Source organism: Anopheles coustani, chromosome 2 (genome assembly GCF_943734705.1).
Source record: "Anopheles coustani chromosome 2, idAnoCousDA_361_x.2, whole genome shotgun sequence".
Lineage (NCBI taxonomy): Eukaryota > Metazoa > Arthropoda > Insecta > Diptera > Culicidae > Anopheles > Anopheles coustani.
The window spans coordinates 20,137,281-20,155,000 of record NC_071289.1 but is presented as its reverse complement, the minus strand read 5'-3'; the positions used below and the strand labels follow the sequence as shown (position 1 = coordinate 20,155,000).

General features: G+C 47.3%; 1 protein-coding gene across 1 annotated transcript in view; it reads left to right on the top strand.

Moving 5' to 3' along the window:
* Positions 1 to 17,720, top strand: part of LOC131263084 (protein apterous-like) — a 56,943-nt gene that overhangs the window by 12,488 nt on the left and 26,735 nt on the right. The window lies entirely within an intron of this gene.

The following is a 17,720-nucleotide window of genomic DNA, read 5'->3' as shown; positions in this document are numbered from 1 at the left end:
CACGTGTAGCCATCCGCTACCGTACGGCTGCAATTGCGGTTAATTTGCCTTGCATCTTACGAATTCGCAAATACTAGACTTCCTTTGAAGAAGCGATTACCATTTCGCATGAAGCCAGGCATTGTTTTGACGAACTGCAACAGCGCCGTGCAAAATTACCCTGATAATCCCACTGTTGGTACATTTCATTCAATCAGCGTCCCGTTTAATGTTTGTTTCCACCCTCTTCATCGGTTTATGACCGTCTGGGACACTTTTTTCTGTTTGCGTAATACTCCTGTCTCCGTGCACACGTTTTTGGGGCGCAGATTACAGACTGATCTCGCTGCGGTTCGGGCGAGAGTCGCCGGAGAGACTTGGGCTGCGTATGCCAGCAGGCACTTGATAGTGCGGTGGGTTAGGTTCATCAGAACTCCCAGAGGTTATCGCCGCTCGGTACCGCCTGTTTGTGGCAAGCGCTGCGTGCAGCGAAGGTATTGAAGTGTGAAATACATTTATTGAGCTACGGCTTATCCGTTTCGCGGTCCGAAACCGTGTCGTCTCGGCAGGGACGCTGTCGGGACGGCGGACGATCTAACCTTATCGGACGATTGGTAGAACAATCGGGTCCAGTGTTGTTTTTTTTAAAATCCGCTAGTTGGGTTCTGTGTCGTGACAAATCCGACGGTCTGTCTGATCCGCTTCCGCTAGGGATGTCGTAAATTATTGAACTTCAAAGCACGGTGGATTGGTCAAGATTCGTTTTGGGGTGTAATGGGAAGATTAGCCAACTTACAGACAACCCTTTCCGGAGAGGAAAATCTATATTTTTAAACGGAAACTAAGGGTTAAAGGTTCGTGTGATTGGAGGGAGCGTATGTCAGGCGTCGTGCAATCGGCAAGATGACTGACGGCAGGCGGAAAGATTAAAAGAACTAACCTACGGGAGTGTGAAGATTTATTGGTTTTCGACGCTTTCTCTTGAGGATTATTTTTTTTAAATGAATCTGTTCGAGAAATCTGTACAGATCAATGCTAGAAATTTTGTAATGAAGTCCGTATTCATCTAGTTCATAAGTTTGAATGTGATCTTTGAACTTCCTGGACCACGATAACCTTACAAAGTGTACGCAAAATTCTTTTTATTTGGCGTAGCGACCGTTTTCGGTTATGTCTACGTAGAAATGCATATTAATAAAACATCTGAAAACATTGAACTGCTTCGCGTGGCAAACGAATGGCAAACCAACGAGCTTTACCTTACTCTTTTCGAATTTCATGTTTCTTAGACATGGTTATCGCTCTGTACGTGGTGAAACCTCGTCCGGGAAGTTGGCAAATAAAATTATATAACCCGGAAAAATGTTACCGGCACCGAATTGTCCGGCCACGATCTGAGCCCGCCAAAACCGAACGGGGTGATATTTTTGGGTGAATTTTCGCACCGTCCAAGCGATGGTACCGTGAAGAAGCTGATGTCATATAAAAATTGGGGAAACGTTTGTACGATACGCAGCCGGGCACGAAGACATGCCCACGCGGACAGATGGCAGCGTTATTAGGGGTTGTAAAATTTATCGTTGAGAAAATAAAATACCACCATCGTAAATCAATCTCTGCTTCGTTATTTTTCTCACCATCTACTTTTCATTTTCTTCCCTTTAAAGTGCATTTTACATGGAGTCGAATGTTCGACAGAACAGTCAGTGTTTAGATTATGATGCTTTTGAATGTCATTTCGTTCATGCCATGACTTTAGTTGGCAACTTATTTGAGGTTAAAATGGGAAGCATAAGAATTACGTATTTTATGTTTGAATGGCTAACCTAAAAATTTTCCCTCAGCCAATTCAAATTATTTTTTGCTTCAACTTTTATTTCTTTACACTTTTATTGCTCTTTACGACACTTCCCGTCAGCACCTTCGGGGTTTTGGGAACTAGTACTTTGTTTTGGTTGCAGCGCAAGGCGTAGATCTGTTTGTTTTTCGAAAATATTCGTTTCTAGTGGTGGTTCATGGAAACATTGACTGCAAATCAGAAAGGATCGTCGGGTTTGTCATAAGGATTTAAAGTGATTTGAAATGAAAATGAGAAAAACATATCTGCTGCGTTCCGTAACAACGCAATGGCTGAAGTTACAAATAATACATTAAAGGAAGCCAAGAGCAACACCACAGCAAAATTCGAGAGCTCCCAGAAACGCCAGACCAGCCACGAAACAATCCGGCTCAAGCGGCGCACGCTGACAACCGTAACGACTTCTCACGATGATGCACTCCCGGCGGGGAATTCGTCCGAATGTCCGACTGCTGCCCGCTCCGAGACGTCTCCCATCGCGCGTTCGGGGCTCAGCCTGACTTAACCTCCCGTTTCCGCTTCGACAAACAAGTTTATCCCACTGCAACGGTGAGGCACCGTTTGGTTGTTTAATTTCTACCCCCTCACCCCCCTCCCTTCCATTTTTACTGCCTCGCGCATCCGAACGGAATGGGCCACGGTGCGTTCCTCGCTTGCGGAATCGTTGTAGTCTTTCGTTTCCGCGGGAGGTATGAAACGCGGCGAAAAAAGGGCTTTTCGCTAGGAATGGACCGACACCCGGTCTGGCGGCTGCGGTCGGATTGGATCGACCGGCGTTATGCGTCAGTATTTAAATAGCTGTCGAACACGTGTTTTACATTGCACCGAGGGTAGCCCTCGATCATAAATATTAATTGATCGATATCTCCATATATAGATATTCCTTTTGTTTCGCTCCTTGCTACAGTTTGCTCACGCACCGCACCACAAACACGGTGGGGACGGTTAATGTGAGTTTTGCTTACGCGGGGTGGTTTTTTCCTGTTCTTCCTCTCTTGATCTCTCTCTCCTGTTATCTTTCCTGCTACAAGCAACAACGCATGCATTGTGAACAACGCGTCTCGTGTCGGATAACACTGGAAAGTGATATTTCTTCATAAATGATACACACACACTCCGGCGGGAGCTGATAAGGGACGCGAGCGCGTAACAGTACTACATTGTTGGAACACAGAACGCAAACGAGCTCGGCGGCGCGAGAGCTGACACAAATATGCATATGGAAAAACGCAACAAAAAGAAAAATTGCATGCACGAATAATAGTAATAAAGCGACGCTGGTAGGAATGTAAAATGCTAATGCAGATAAGCGAGCCAAACATTGGAGGATGGCGAAGGAAGGAAGCAACAAAAAAAAAAAAAAAATACTGGAATGATAAATTGCTTTTGTAATAACCATCGAACACACGATATGAATTTACAGTGGTTATAGTTATGGTGTATTGGTGGGCCCGGGGCCCCGGCGATATTTAAAAACATGGAAACATTAAGACACTTCTTTCTCATGCGTGCCGGCTGGGCAGACTAACAATGAACATCTTAATAGTCGTGACACGTTTATGCGCATTCACACTCTCATTGTGGAGTTCTCGTTTTTTTAATTTCCAGCTTGTCGTTGAAAGAACAAGCGCAGATATATAGTTTTGCGCAGATCCAGATGTGGCGAGGCGCCTTTTAAATGGAACAAACTTTTCTTTTGGCTTGAAGGAAGAAAAACACATTTCCCAAAACGTCAAGGAGTCCGTAACAAATGTCAGTGATCGAGTCAAGTAGCGATTGATATGACATGATCATTTTTCTTTCGCCCTGTCATTTGCGATATAATTTATGACGCCACGGGTGTGCGGTGGTCCTTCCACCGCAAGGACCTTCACAGATCGTTTCGATGCGCTGCCGCCTGGTTTGGTGAACGCGTCCGATGATCTACGGCATGACCCTAAAGGGCTACGGAAGAAGGACTCTGCGGTAAGGTATAGAAAAAATAAAGTTTAGACAGTTTTCCTAGGCCATTCGTTTACGGTTGGTTGATTTTTCATCCTCATTGTGGGATCTGTGCACCTGTCCTGCAGTGTCCTTCGGGACGTTTCTTATCCGCTGCCACCGTCACTTTTACCCCGTCGGAAGATCGCGCCCCCGGACCTGGAGGGTCGTCCACGTGGGCGCACCGTTGGATGGATAATTTATGTTTGAAGTTTATCACAATAAGGGCAAATATGATGGCGCTTGAGATTGGGCTCTTCCTGTTCCGGGGTCGTTTTCCCAGGCGGTCTGTTGTTTCGGGAGTTTGTTTTGGACTCCCCCTTAGCGACAGGATGTTTTCTAGGATTAAGTCTTCACGAAACCGGTGTTTGAAGGAACGGAGCGATAGAAAAGGCAACCGTTGAAGGGTCGATCGTGTGGTTCCTGGCAGGATGCCATTGTACAGAACACGTCATGACTTCATATTTTTCCCTCTTTTGAAAATTCTTTATGACCTAGTCGATGCGCACCCGAAGGCCCCTTTGTAACGTTTATCTTAATGGGGCGTTTAGCGCAAGGTGATAATGATTTATGATGATTGAGACCGTTCGGCGATCGTTCGGACGCATCCTGGTCGAATGTTAATTTTAAAAAAAAAATCGTAAAGAAAGAAAGACCGTGAAATACGCGCCATTCGGTGTTGACGTTTGACATTCTTTCCTATCTTTTTCCCACCGGGCATGGCAGGCACGGATGCAACTGTGATTTGAACATTTAACTGTGGAGCCGAAAGGCGATCATGTTGAGGATGGCAACGGCTTGGCGCTAACGAAAATTTAACGACCGACTTTTCCCGATCACGCTGCTGAGACGATCGTATTTAAATGAGATCAAAGCTTTATCGAACGATACGCTGTTGATGCTCTCGATCGCGACAGCCTGAAGAGTGTGTCGATGGTTGAATGTCGTAGGTTATTTTTATTAGCATCATCACGTATCAGTGTGTTTACTGCTGCTCTTCCGAAGTCGTTATCGGTATCGGCTCCGAAGCAAGGATCGGCATGGGCTGGGGGGGTTGATATGGAAATGCACGATCCAACCTGTTTCCGTAGCCGTTTTGTCTGATGCGCATCATAAAAGCGCACCGGGTGATCGTGTATTAATAGGTTGCATTTGAATGCAGTCCCACCAGGGGTAGTTTAGCTGCACTCGAAAGCGAACCCTCCTAGACAAAGCAAGAAACCAAACATCGTCTCAGCGGGATCGATCTCCCTCCGGAAACCCTTTTTTCGAATCAATGCGTTCGATTGTGTAACGCCACGTTCTCGGCGCACCCATGACGGGTGTTTGACAGTTGGCCGACGCCAGATCTGTCCAGCACAATCGGTAGCTCCCTGTCCGGTGGGATGTTTTGACTGACTGATGCCGGGCGCGGCCTCGTACGGGACCTTTCGAGGGCAGATTAATTTGTAGCGGACGGTAATTAGTCTGCTATAAATAAATGCACTTACTATCGCATCCTCGCGGGTCGCGATGGTTCACCGCAAATGGGACGAACAGGGAGTCTTGGGCTGCCTTGGGATGATTGTTTGAACTATTTGATGGATGATGGAAGAAAATTGTTGAACTTTAAGACTTTGTATTGCGGAATAAATTATTTTATTTCACATTTTCAACTGAAATACACAAAACAAGAGACGAACCGCATCAAAGAGATGACGCAGAAATTCTTCAAGTAATTCCGGACGAGCTCGGTAGCACCAGAAATATTCCAACCATTCATTCCATTTGCATGTTAACAAGAGTGTTACAAATTTGTAAATTTAAATTTCAACAGTCGTCACAAGCCGACCAACCTTGTCGTCTTGTAAACCACTGCCTTTGGAACAATTTAACAGCAAACTAACTTCCTTCACCCTCCTCTTTTGGTCTATTTTCAGGTGAGAGCAAGACGATTACACCCGAATTCCGTCTATTTCCCAACGGTCCGGCGGCTCGTCCCGGGCCTCGGGAAAACTGTCGATATTTCCATTCGAAACATATTTCAACACCGCTTAGAAACACGAGCACGCGAGCGGGCCCGCGTAAGTAAGCGATCAGCCATTCCGGTGCAAATTGGAAACAAATGGGTGGCCGGCGTATGGCCGTTTGTCATGCTACCGATTTTGACGGGTCCTACAGGGCGTTGGGCGGTGGTGGGTGGAGTGCAAGGGTGGAGTGCGCCGCCTTCGCTTTCACTCCGGTCGGGCACGGTACGGTACCACGAACGCACGATTAAGTGATTTTCTGGCGCACTGAACTGTGGCCAAACTATTTCTAACGCCCATCGCGGATGGTGACGCTTGTCTTATTTTTCTTTTCTTGTCGTTTTTGGTGTTACCAACCGATGGTTAGGTTTTCCATGTTTTTGCTGACCGCGCTTGGTGGATTATGAATTGTTTAAGTCGAGAAGGGGCGTCCAGTTACCACTAGTTTGTGGTGTCGGCGATAGACATTATCAAAACAAGAGAGCAAAAACTAGAAACAGATCGCCAAAAACTCCCTTCTCTTACCTTCCCCCTCCCCCTCCATGCTACCCCCTCTGGCACAACGGAAGCAATGATTTAACGGTGAAACGTTGGTGGACGCGGACGAACACGATCATTATGTCACTTTGCAGCCCAACTGTGTCGTGTCCGTTCCGTGTTTCGCTTGGGAAGATCTAGCCGGAGGAGATTTTTCACGCCAACCCACCGCCCAGCAAACGGGCCCCGGCGAGGTGGAGATTGTGGCCGATGCGATATGACACGGAAATGATAACGAGAACGAGCAAAGAAATATAAATAATTCCTATTTTCGGTGGCAGTTAATCGGTTCGTGCGAATCTACACGATCTCGGCTCGGAAAGGGTCTCGTTAATTTGTGCGACTGTTTTTTTTCTGTTCTCTATGATGGTACACGGTGGCACACATTATGCTGATGGCCGTTCGGATTATCACCTTCGAGTATGTGCTGATTAAATGTTTGAAGCCGTTTGGGTTTCCGCTTGCCTTTGGCTCTCCCGGGCAATGATCATTAGGTAAAGCATCTCTATTAGACACTCGGGCCCCCGGAAAAGGTCAGCGTGTCTCGTTTGATGTGGTAAAATAATTATTAAGTTTAAACATGCTGCCGGAATGTGATCGGCCACTGGAAGGGGTCGCGGATTTTGAGCGCGTTGAAGAAAATCATCGCTCAAACAAACAGTAGCAACCGGGAGCATAAATTCAGAGCCACTGAAAATGTGGCTGGGAGTAGGAAAAATGGCACACAAAACTGTAAGATTGTAAAAAAAAAAACAGATGAACAGAAAGATCTATTGGCACCATTCCCATCCCCAAGAAACGCAGTGAGTATGCCGCATTTTTTTTCTGCCCGGTTCCGGTAGAGCCTCGGGAACAGTTCGTGGTAAAAAATGAAATGGAAGCGCCTAGGCGTTGGATTAAAAATTCAATTCACTCTTTCTGGGGCTTCATAAATAAAACACAACTATTACAGACACGGTATCTAGCTTGGTGGGGTAATTTATGCAAAGAAAAACTGTGTTTTTTTTTGTTTTTTTTTGTGTTATATTTCTTTGCAACATTTTTCATTCATTTCGGGAGCAGAATGGTGACTGCAAAAAAGAAGTAACACTAGTTTGTTTACATGTTAGTTATATTTTTTCCGTTCGTATGGTTTGTGTTTTTGTGGTCATAATCGAAATTGTAGAATTTGAAATTTGTCTGTCATTTGCTTTGCTTTGTTTAAAGTTTAATGTATGATCAATAAGCTTTGTGTCGTTTAGAAGGATTTGTATATACTATAATTTTCCTCACTTAGCCTCATATAAATTACACTACAAACCTATTATTGATATTTTAATTTTTACCACCAGATCCAACCACTTTGAATCGCACGAATCATTAATTTAATTAGTTTATCATCTTCAGTTGGCATTTCTTCCTCACCTGCCCAACGAAGAAAGTAGCTTTTCCAACCATCCGGAGCCCTAGTTGTCGGTGCGTTACAATAGCATAAAGTATGTTGCGATGCGCTTGCCGTTCGGTTGTCCATTTGTTCCGAATAAAAACGATCGAGCTTCTGTGCTGCCTTTAAGCTACTGCTGTTGTGTAGGAATTGTAAATTAAAACTAACAGAACAAACCCGGAAGCCACTGGGAAAATGGTTCGTTTTGGTGCGCCGGAAGATTTTGGGAACTAGAAGCCCACCGGGTTGAGGAGTGTGATAACATTCGGATGTTTTTAATTACAATTTCAAATCGCACCTCCCAAAATAACAACACTAAAAAAGCCATTAAAATTGATACCGCGTTCCGGACCGAGGCGTTGCTCCGGGAGTGATTAGCACAGGATTGTTTTTCGTGGCGAGTGGGGTGCATTTAATGCCTAATTCTACCGGCAACATCGGTATCGAAGTGCATTTAATTGAGATTAGACACATTGTAGCGCGCGGTCGGGAGAGTTTGGTTCAGCTCCCCGATCGGATGCTCATTAACGGTGGTCTGAGGTCTATCTACGGTTCTGGAACGCGCGCGCCACCAATCAACATAGTTTTCCTCCTCCTGCGCCCTATGTGTGGACAATCCTCCGGCCGAACACACACGCACCCGGGAAACGGAATGGATGACCCGGAACGGAACGCGCGGGAGTCAAACGAGTCGTTAAGATCGGTAAAACAAGCAATAAATACATAATTCAGCAAGCCCACAAGCGAACCTGTTGGACGATTGCATTTTAATGCACCAATTAGACATTCTTCGACTACCATTTCACCTCCCGGCACGGGTATCCCACGGGAACGTGGGGATGGGGAATGAGGCAGGCTGGCGCTCTAGGGAGGTGTAGGGCGAAGCTCGACGATAGAAAGGATCATCTTCATCACCCGGCAACGGAAGCCGATCGGGTGGCTGACGGCGCCCTTAGCGCCATTGCGATGCATTTCTTTCCGTTTCCATAATTCATGGGCGCCGACTGTTTTTGTCTTCTCCGTTGGGGTTTTCCACTGAGGGGAGAAAAAAATACACCTGCGCCCGGGAACGCAATAGATGCAATAGAAGGGAATGTCGTTCCTCGCGATCGTTCGCATGATCCTCGGCAAGAAGAAACAACCGTTCGAATGCATCGATGCACCGAACAGCCGAAGCAATCGGCAACGTCAACGCAGCGAAACGTGCCGGCCCTAGGCGGTAGCCATCTTCCGGTCCCACATTTTCCGGTTTCCGACTCGACCGGCGCACGTTATCGAGATCTTTCGGGTATCGGGTTTTCGGGCGGTACTCGAAGTGGGTATTTTTGTTGCCGTCCGTTTTACTTTCTTCCAACCGATCTGCACCGATCACGTATCGTCGATCTATCGGCGGTGGCTTTCGTTCTTCATAGTGTGTTGTTTTCTTCTGGTTTCAAATTTTTGAAATATAATTGCACCAGACAGGCTGCTACAGGCTTCGTGCTCGGCTGCACATAATTTAATTTTTATACTTAAGACCATCTTATTCCACTAAAAATAGGTCAGATTCATGGGTATGACGAATGTGGGGTGTTGTGAATGTCATAATTTAGGGCAATTTTATTATTTCTAAATGCAATTAGATGGCTGTCGTTACTACATCGTGTGGTTGTTTTTCTTTTAAAGATTATCTTTACGGGCAGCATTATGAATTGTAAAACGTTCGTTAATGACATTAAATTAGATCTTATTACATAGTTAAAAGCAAGTGCTGGAACCTTTTCTCTTCCATTTGGGGAACGTTAAATTGCTCGAATTTTGCTACTGTCTTTGATTGTATCATGCGGGAGGTGAAATGGAAAATCCCACAGCCCAGCATCGTTTAACACACACCGCATGGAATGAAACGCGTGCATTTCCTAACGCAAGCTCCGATCTCATCTTTCGTATATCTTTGCGATAATTGTTATTCCTTACCGCAAACCCTGTGGATTATTACGTTCGGTCGGGGAGAATTTGAAATACTTGTTTAGTTTTATTTCATGTCATAAAATTAACTCACCTCCCCGAGAGGTATCCCTGGGAGTTGATCATTCCATCGTCGATTTATTGGACAGGCTTGCGTTGAGCTTGAGGCCTTCGGATCATGGATCATTTCACTTGTGCGCCTTCGGTTAGGCTCCTTCGGTCAAGATCGATCGTTGCTAGGAAACAACCTGTTGAGAGCAAACTTATCGAGCAGCAGCGATCGCTTCGGCCATCCACCGGATGCGGTTCGTTTGGCAAACGAGTGGTTGCGCTTTTCGGTCGGTTGCCGGTATCCTTTCGAATGCTGGAGGAGGAAAAACCGTTCTGTTTCCTCGCAGCATGCCACGTGAATCTTACGCGCGGGCCTGTTTTTAATGCTTTTGTGTGCTTGTGTGTGTGTTTGATTTTGTTCACTTAATCATCGTCCGGCATCCGAGGATCATTACGGTCATCAACGCGATCCACCGCCAGCGCCACCAACGTCGCGTTCCATAATCATCATCATCAGCAACGGCGTCGTCAGCGCGATAATCATCGCGGTTGGAATGGCTGGAAACCTCGGTTGGGCCAATTGGCACATAATTTTCCACCTCCGGCAGCTTTTTCCCCGGCACCACCCAAGGAGGGGAGGGGGCGCACGTGCTCCTCCAGTGCGATGTGATAATTAGGGTGACAAATTTGATTATATGTACACAACGGATGGATGGTCATCGACACGGGCCGTCGGTTGCCGATCGCGCGTCCCCGCCTAGACCCTGGATGGTTGGAAAAGTGACGGACAGATTGTTGTTAAAAAATTAGTCGCATTATTATTTCTCGGGCAGTCGGGCTGGCTCACTTTTCCAAGCAATCGTTCGTCTCGAGCTTCTCGGCGGGTCTCGCGATCGGTGCGTAATTAAGGCGCAGTAGCTTGGAGGCACTTGCGTTTGTTTGTTATTAATATGGTTAGTTCCTGATTTCCATGGCTAGATTATGGCTGTCAACTCAGGAAATCACCGCACTTGAAACTTGCGTGACAGTTCCAAGAGCGACTCTTTTCTCTGGTTGGAAGTAACTTCCACCCAAACCAACCGACTGCGCTAGAGAAATATAAGAAAAGTAACCAGTAGGGGGACCACAATCAAAATCAGAATGCTGTCACAACTCACAGATCGCAGTCCGAGGCGAAGAAGCAGGAGTGACCCTCGGGAAAAGTTCATACCTAAATTACTCAATAATTGTTCCGTGCCAGTGACATCGAATCAGTGGCCGTGGCGCGAGGTTGTCACGCCTCATCGCACCGGAAAACGGAACGAAACGGTGGCTTCACGTTGGGCGCCAAAATGATAACGGGGGTCACTGATAGGGCCACGGCGAAGTGTGAATCATTACGCGGAAACCAATTGGGGAGATTGGCGTGTGGTCAAACGTTGTCTCCCACTTAAATGGATCGTTCGACGATTGTGTATAGGGTTGGGGCCATTTCTTTTTCTTGCACCATCTGATGCTCCTCAGATTTGCGTAATGTCCGGAAATTTGGCACGAAGCGTCCGGATTCAACTTATCCGGAGCTGATTGAAAGCCTTTTGTTTTGTTTTAAAAAAATAACAGCAATAACTTCCGGTTGGTTGTCAATTCATTGATGGCTTTATTTTTGAGGGCTTATCAAGCACCCAATTAAGATTCACGATGGTCTCGGAGAAGTGCGATCTCTGAGAAACTAATTTAGCCAACGGTTTGGCGTTTCGAAAGTCATGACAATAACGCACTTGGGGACTTTAATCAAATCGTGGTGATTTATTACGCTTGCCCCGTTGCTAATTTAATTAAGATGATTAAAGTGGTGCTGATTTCACTCCCGTTGGGAGATTTTAGGTAAATTTGGTTCATTTCTCGATCCAATTAACCTCGATTGAAGGCACTTTCTGTCGATCCCATTAGTAGTGAAAGGTGACTGATTGGGGTTATCTAAAGTAGATCGATTGTGAAACAAAAATCAACCAGCGATGGGTTTTTGTTTTTCATGAAATCATTTTACTTATGCAACGCAAATGAAATGCATGCTTACTTTAAGCGTTTGCAGTTGGAACTCTCGGGAGATTAACATTCAGCGACTAGCCACACTTCAAAACCCGGCGAATCGTGAAGCTGAAATAAGTGGTCTCGGGGTATAAATTAACACATTAATCGCTTCCTTCCCCAGCCAGTTTTCTGCATGACCATGCCCGCTGATGATGATGATGGCGATGATGATGGGGCGCCCGGTATGGCACTGCACTCGGACGTCAGAATTATCTCCTCCGCCGGCAATCGTCATGGGCAACAGACATCAGCAGAAAGGTTAACTAGGGCACACGTGTGTGGTGCGGTGCAAATCGTTCTCCGATTTCACGGTCCAATCAACGTGGGTCATCGAAGAGGTCGACGGGCGGAAGTGGTCGGTCCGTCGGTCATATGCTTCCAAATTTCGGGACGTTACGTTTTCCTTCACCTTCACCTTTTTGGGGAAGGTGGGATTTTTTGTTCAAGGTGGTGTGCGATTTACGCGGGGCCCTAAAAAGGCCACCCCCGGAGCACTCCACCGATGGTTTTTGCGGTTGAAGGGCCTTTGACACCGCTTCACTCACCAATTACCACCCCGGCACCACCGCGCGCACACACACCCAATGAGGGGGGGGGGGGGGGGGGGGGGGGGGGCAATTATTTCATTAGGGCTTCATTTATTTACTCTAGTAATTGTTCAATTACCCACCGACATTCCCGAGGTTGATCGTCGGTCCGTCGGGCATGTGCTGCACTTGCGCGATGCGTTCGTGGTTTTCAGTCTTAAAGGAGGCGATCGAGCGGAACGGCCAGAGCTGTGGTGACGCAAATTGCACCTCGCACACCGCGTGCCCATCGGAGGGGATTTCCCTTGGAGGAGGCGAAGGGGCCGGGCGGGCAAGTGCAATGATCCTGCAAAGGCCCGGCGCACATCTTCACACCACGGAACCGTTAGCCGTCGGAGCCTTTGAGGCAGTTGACGCAGTTGAACCATTCCAGCGGGACACCGACGTGAGGGTCGACATTCCGCTCGAAAGCTAGGCGTTGGCAGCAAAATAGCTACCGATGATTAACATGACATCTCCAGCGTGAAATTGGCGCATTGTCGTGTACGAGTGTGTATTGTTTATTTTTGTTTTCCAAACCATTTCGCTTAATCCTCCCCGGTTGCGCGCGGGTTCAAGCAAGAACCGTTGCGGGTCGTAAATGGAGAAGAAATGTTTTCGGCATGCTTGGTGTGCGTGCATCTTCCAGTGGAACCGTCGGGTATCATTTACCGAGCCGGTCCCGTAAAAGAAGTAGGTAAAACTGTCGAAACAATCCTTTAATTAAGCGTACCGCACGTGCACCGAATATTGTAGCAAATGTTTAATTAATATATGTGGTTTAAAAATAATACGATCCATTTAAAATTTTGTTCACGGCCAAGTTCCGCCCGCTCGGGAGGGCTCGCCTAGGGTAGTAAAAATTAAAGACAAAAAAAAAGCGCACAAGTAGCACACTAGAACCGTGTTACTATTTGAATTTTTACATGCGCCCATTAATATCAGCACGCATTCGTATGTACAAAATGGCTCGTTCGGTGCGCTCCCAAGGCGCGCGCACCCGACGATAAACCCCGTTTCCTGGCGAATACAATGCAATTTTTCAGCGAAATGTTTTTCCCGGGTGAAAACACATTCCGGTCGTTTGTTTTTCGTTTAGCATTCGGGGGCTTCCGGGGGCCACTTTTTTGTGGTTCGGTTGGGAAAAAGCTCAACCCGGGCTGCAAAAGTCGGTTAGACGAACGAATGAGTTGGTGAAATATTGCTACTACGATTTTTATTGTGGCTGCGTTTGCGTCTCCAAAGGATGGGAGTGGGATGGAAAAGGGGTTGTGGGAGAACACGATCACGGTATGTGGGTATGTGTGTGTGTGTGTGCGTGTGGATGTTGAAATAAAAATTCATTCATTCATTGCCTATGAATGGTCTAAGGCGAATAGACTCACCCGAGACGAGAAACTCGTCCGCTGGGATGCAAGTCGCGCTGGGTTTGGGTTCTTTTCGCTCTAACAACATTGTGGGGATTGTATTTTTTTTTGCTGTCCCTCGCCGAGGAATCAACTAGCGTAAATGTGCCTTCGGGGGAGCGCACGGCGGCGGTTCTCACTGTGACTGTGGCGGACTTAATAGTTCTACCCGTCTACTTTGAAATTCAAACAGTCCGAAATTATCATAAACGAAACAATCCTCAGAGGGGGGTGCGGCGGAGGGGTGGGTTTTGATATGCTTAGGCAGTTTATTTTGCTTTAGATTTTTTTTACGCCCTTGGATGCCGGTCGCGCAATCTTTCGGTTCGCCAAACCGCAAGCGCCACCGAGGGTGAGCGAACAGTTTTACGAGTTGCGGTATTTTATTATTGATTTTTAAACAACATTTTGTTACTCAACGGGAATGCGGGTGGGAGGGTTGGCGGGAAGCGGTAGAATCGGCGGAGTTCTTGGGATCACTCTTAAGGGGGAAAAGTAGACTCACCGACTTCGGCTGGAGTTGTGTCAGGGAAAAGTCTTCGGAGTTGCGTGTAGTAATTCTTGCTCGAGCTTTTCAATGCATCTGCTTAGTCCTCCAACCTGTACGATAAAGTTGTCCCAGAGTTGTACGCATGTGAAGAAGAAGAAGAGAAAAAGGAGAGACGAAATGAAAATGAAGTGGAAACCGCGGTTGACTGCTTCCGGACCGCCGGGTCCGAACTCCCAAGGAGATGTTTTTACGATCTGCTGGTTCTGCTTATGCTAAACCTTTGCTGCTAACGGCGCGCTTTCCATGCGCTCGGGGGTGCCCTGTCACATCGGCGCAGTCACAGGTCACGGAACCATCCCCTCCAACTATCATCCCGTCCGTAAGCCATCGAATCGGACGCAGGAATCATCCTAGAGGTAACATTTTGTAACGGTTCACAGGTTGAGGTTCGTAGCGGAAGTACTAAAAGCGCAAGCACACGTCTGCCCTTGCGAGCCCATTCTCGACAACCGAGAGTGAATGTGAAATGAGACCACAAGCCGACGTCTCCCATAGGCGGGCGAAGGCAGCCGAGCAAGAACAGCGTCCCGGCGGGCAGAGTGGGAAGCATAGTCGTAGGAACCCTTTTGGCGCGGTGTTCATATTTTATCTTCCAAAAACCATCTCGGGTGTCGCTGGACATCGCAGCATGCAGCGACGTGGTAACATGGTTACCATTCCTTACCCTCCCCCACCGTGCCGCCCTCTCCCGGGCACAATCTTCAAACATGTGTACCTACATGGGATATAAATAAAAGAGTTAGATAAATTTAATTTATCTTGATTTAAATATCATTTTCGCCCTGTGTCCCGCTCCGTACGCTGTTGGCGATGCAGGTGTCTGCGCCGAGGCAAGCGAAAGGACACCGGCAAAGGCGAACAAACCGCTGGAGGACGGGTTAAATCTTACAACTCACCCAAGTGCCTCAAGTGCCGGTTTTGCCGCGCTTGGCTCGGCGACACTATTTGGCGCACGTTGAACCCAGCGCGAACCGGACCGGTCTCCCGGTGACATCGTCCCCGGGACGGAAGGGAACGCGAAGGCGCTAAGCAAGCCAACTCGGGGCCGTGGGTTATGCTGGGCCATCTTTTTACGACGCCTTACAAGCCATGTTTTCATGTGGTGTGTGTCCTTACCCATGTTCTTCGGCCTCGCGGTGGCGGCTGAAGCTGAGGACGATGGCGAGCGGGGCGCTTTTTTCATCATCATAAATTACGGAAAATATTAATAAATAATACTTCAACCATGCACCGGGCGCGGGCACCGGTTGGCGACGTTCTAGATGGCCCGAACGAAAGCGGATACAGTATCGCATCCCTTTCCCTGTGTTGGCGACAAAATGGCTCGCGATATTTATACGATTCATCTTCTTCGCCAGAGGGAGAAGATCGGCAGTTTTTATTTCGTTTTTATCTTTGCTCGGTTTGTGCGTTTCCATTCTTTCCGAAAACCGAACACATTACATGGTTATTAAACAGGGCGAGATGTTTTCTGACATGTTCGATGTACGCTTCGGACGGTAACATGTTCATTTCCAGAATGTTATGGTTCAAGATGAGTGTCCTCGTTTTTCATTTTATTTTCAACATGAGTGACTCTAAATCATTCCCGTTTTGAATTTGATTAATTTTTAAAAATCTTTTCTAAGGTTTTAAATTAATTTTAAATCAATTAGGGAAATGAAAAATTACCTATTAATGTCTGCAGTCATAGGAAACTTTCGACGCATAGTCGATTTTATAAAAAAGCCTGTGATTTCTCCAGTGTACTTATGCACATTTACCTCGATAGGCAAATTGATCGTGGCATCAATTTCATTATGCAAACACAATACACGGCTTAGCAATCTCGCCCAACATCGGCGGACGATAAGCAGAACTGAACTTTCGCCCTCGCCTTCTGTCGATCGAGTGCGTAATCTATTCACCAACCTAGCAGCAGACGTAGGATGTGGAAAACCAAGGAGGAAAACTAAAAAACCCGCTTACGAATGGCGTGATTTGCTAATGTTGCATTAGCGCACATTAGCCTGTCCGCGATTCCGGCGCGGTGAAATCGTCACCCGCAAATGACTTACCGGCCGGCTGCTCATCACGTCACCTCGCGGCCTCCACCTCACATAGGCATTGCGTACAGCGTCGGGGAACGCGCAAGAAAAAAACGGCACGGCAAAATAAAATTAACGAAACGAATTAACGCACAGCTTTGACTTAATAAGCGATTTACTAATTTTAAGGCGGGGGCGCGGTCCCCCACGTGGTGTCGATTGATGGATTGGTCGTCGGTACGGCGTGCCGGTCACTCTCCGGCCCGGGCTCATCAGAAAGTCAGATAAGTCACCGTGCGTGAAATGAGTCTAAAAGGTTTTTTGTTCCCGTCTGCGCAGCTGATCGCGTTTTTTTCTGTGGGTTCTCTTGAGGGGAACCTTTTTGTAGGCCACGCGGGCGACAACTGTTTTTAGACCTGGAGGAAAAGTGTCTGGAAGCGTTGTTCGTTTTCCCCGCTTCCAGCTGGAAAGGGTGAGATAAGCTCGACAAGAGCTGACTTCAGAAAAAAACGGACGTAGGAACTAATTTATGCTACCGTTGGCCGCGAGGAGATTAACGTCACGTTTGTTTGGACGTCTTCTCGGTGGCGTTTGGTTCCGATGGCATTCGACGTCCGGTCACTGAGCGGATAGAAATGAAGCCATCCTCCGCCATGGTTCCCATGCTTGTGGCGGCTAGGTTTCCAATGAATTACGGCCCGAACTGAAGCTGCACACCGATCGCCTGCTGATCGGAGGATACCGGATTGTTTATTCCTCCTCCCTCTTCCTAGTATCAGTCGGATCAATAAGAATAACTCTCCCGAAGGTCCCGCAAGGTCTTCATCAACTGCCGCCACCGTTGGCGTTGGGAAGAACCCAAAAGGAGCTAGGGCCTCAAATCGAAGATCTCAACCTCCAGATCCGGTGGGGACGATCGGTTAAACCACAACCAACAAATAATCGTAATAATCATAATCAACAGTCATCAACGTCATCATCGCCGTCGTTATTATCGTCGTTGAGAGGAGAGCGGGTGCGCCGCTTTAGGCGACGGGAGCACCCCCGGGGGCAGATGAACGCCATCGGCACTCGCAGGCATGTATAATTGAATGTTGAAATGATAATTTGACTTCGCGATTGATTTTGAACGTGCGATAAAGAAGGGAGCCTCTCGGAGCAAACACACAGAACGACAAATGGAAGAGGAACTAATGGAACCCGATGTCCCGACGATGTTTTCCCTCCGATACCGGTGTCCGGTTGAGTTGTGTTTCCTTTCGGTGTTGACCCCGATGCCCTCACCGCCCCCTTGCGCCCACCGGGGAGTCCTTCCCTGGA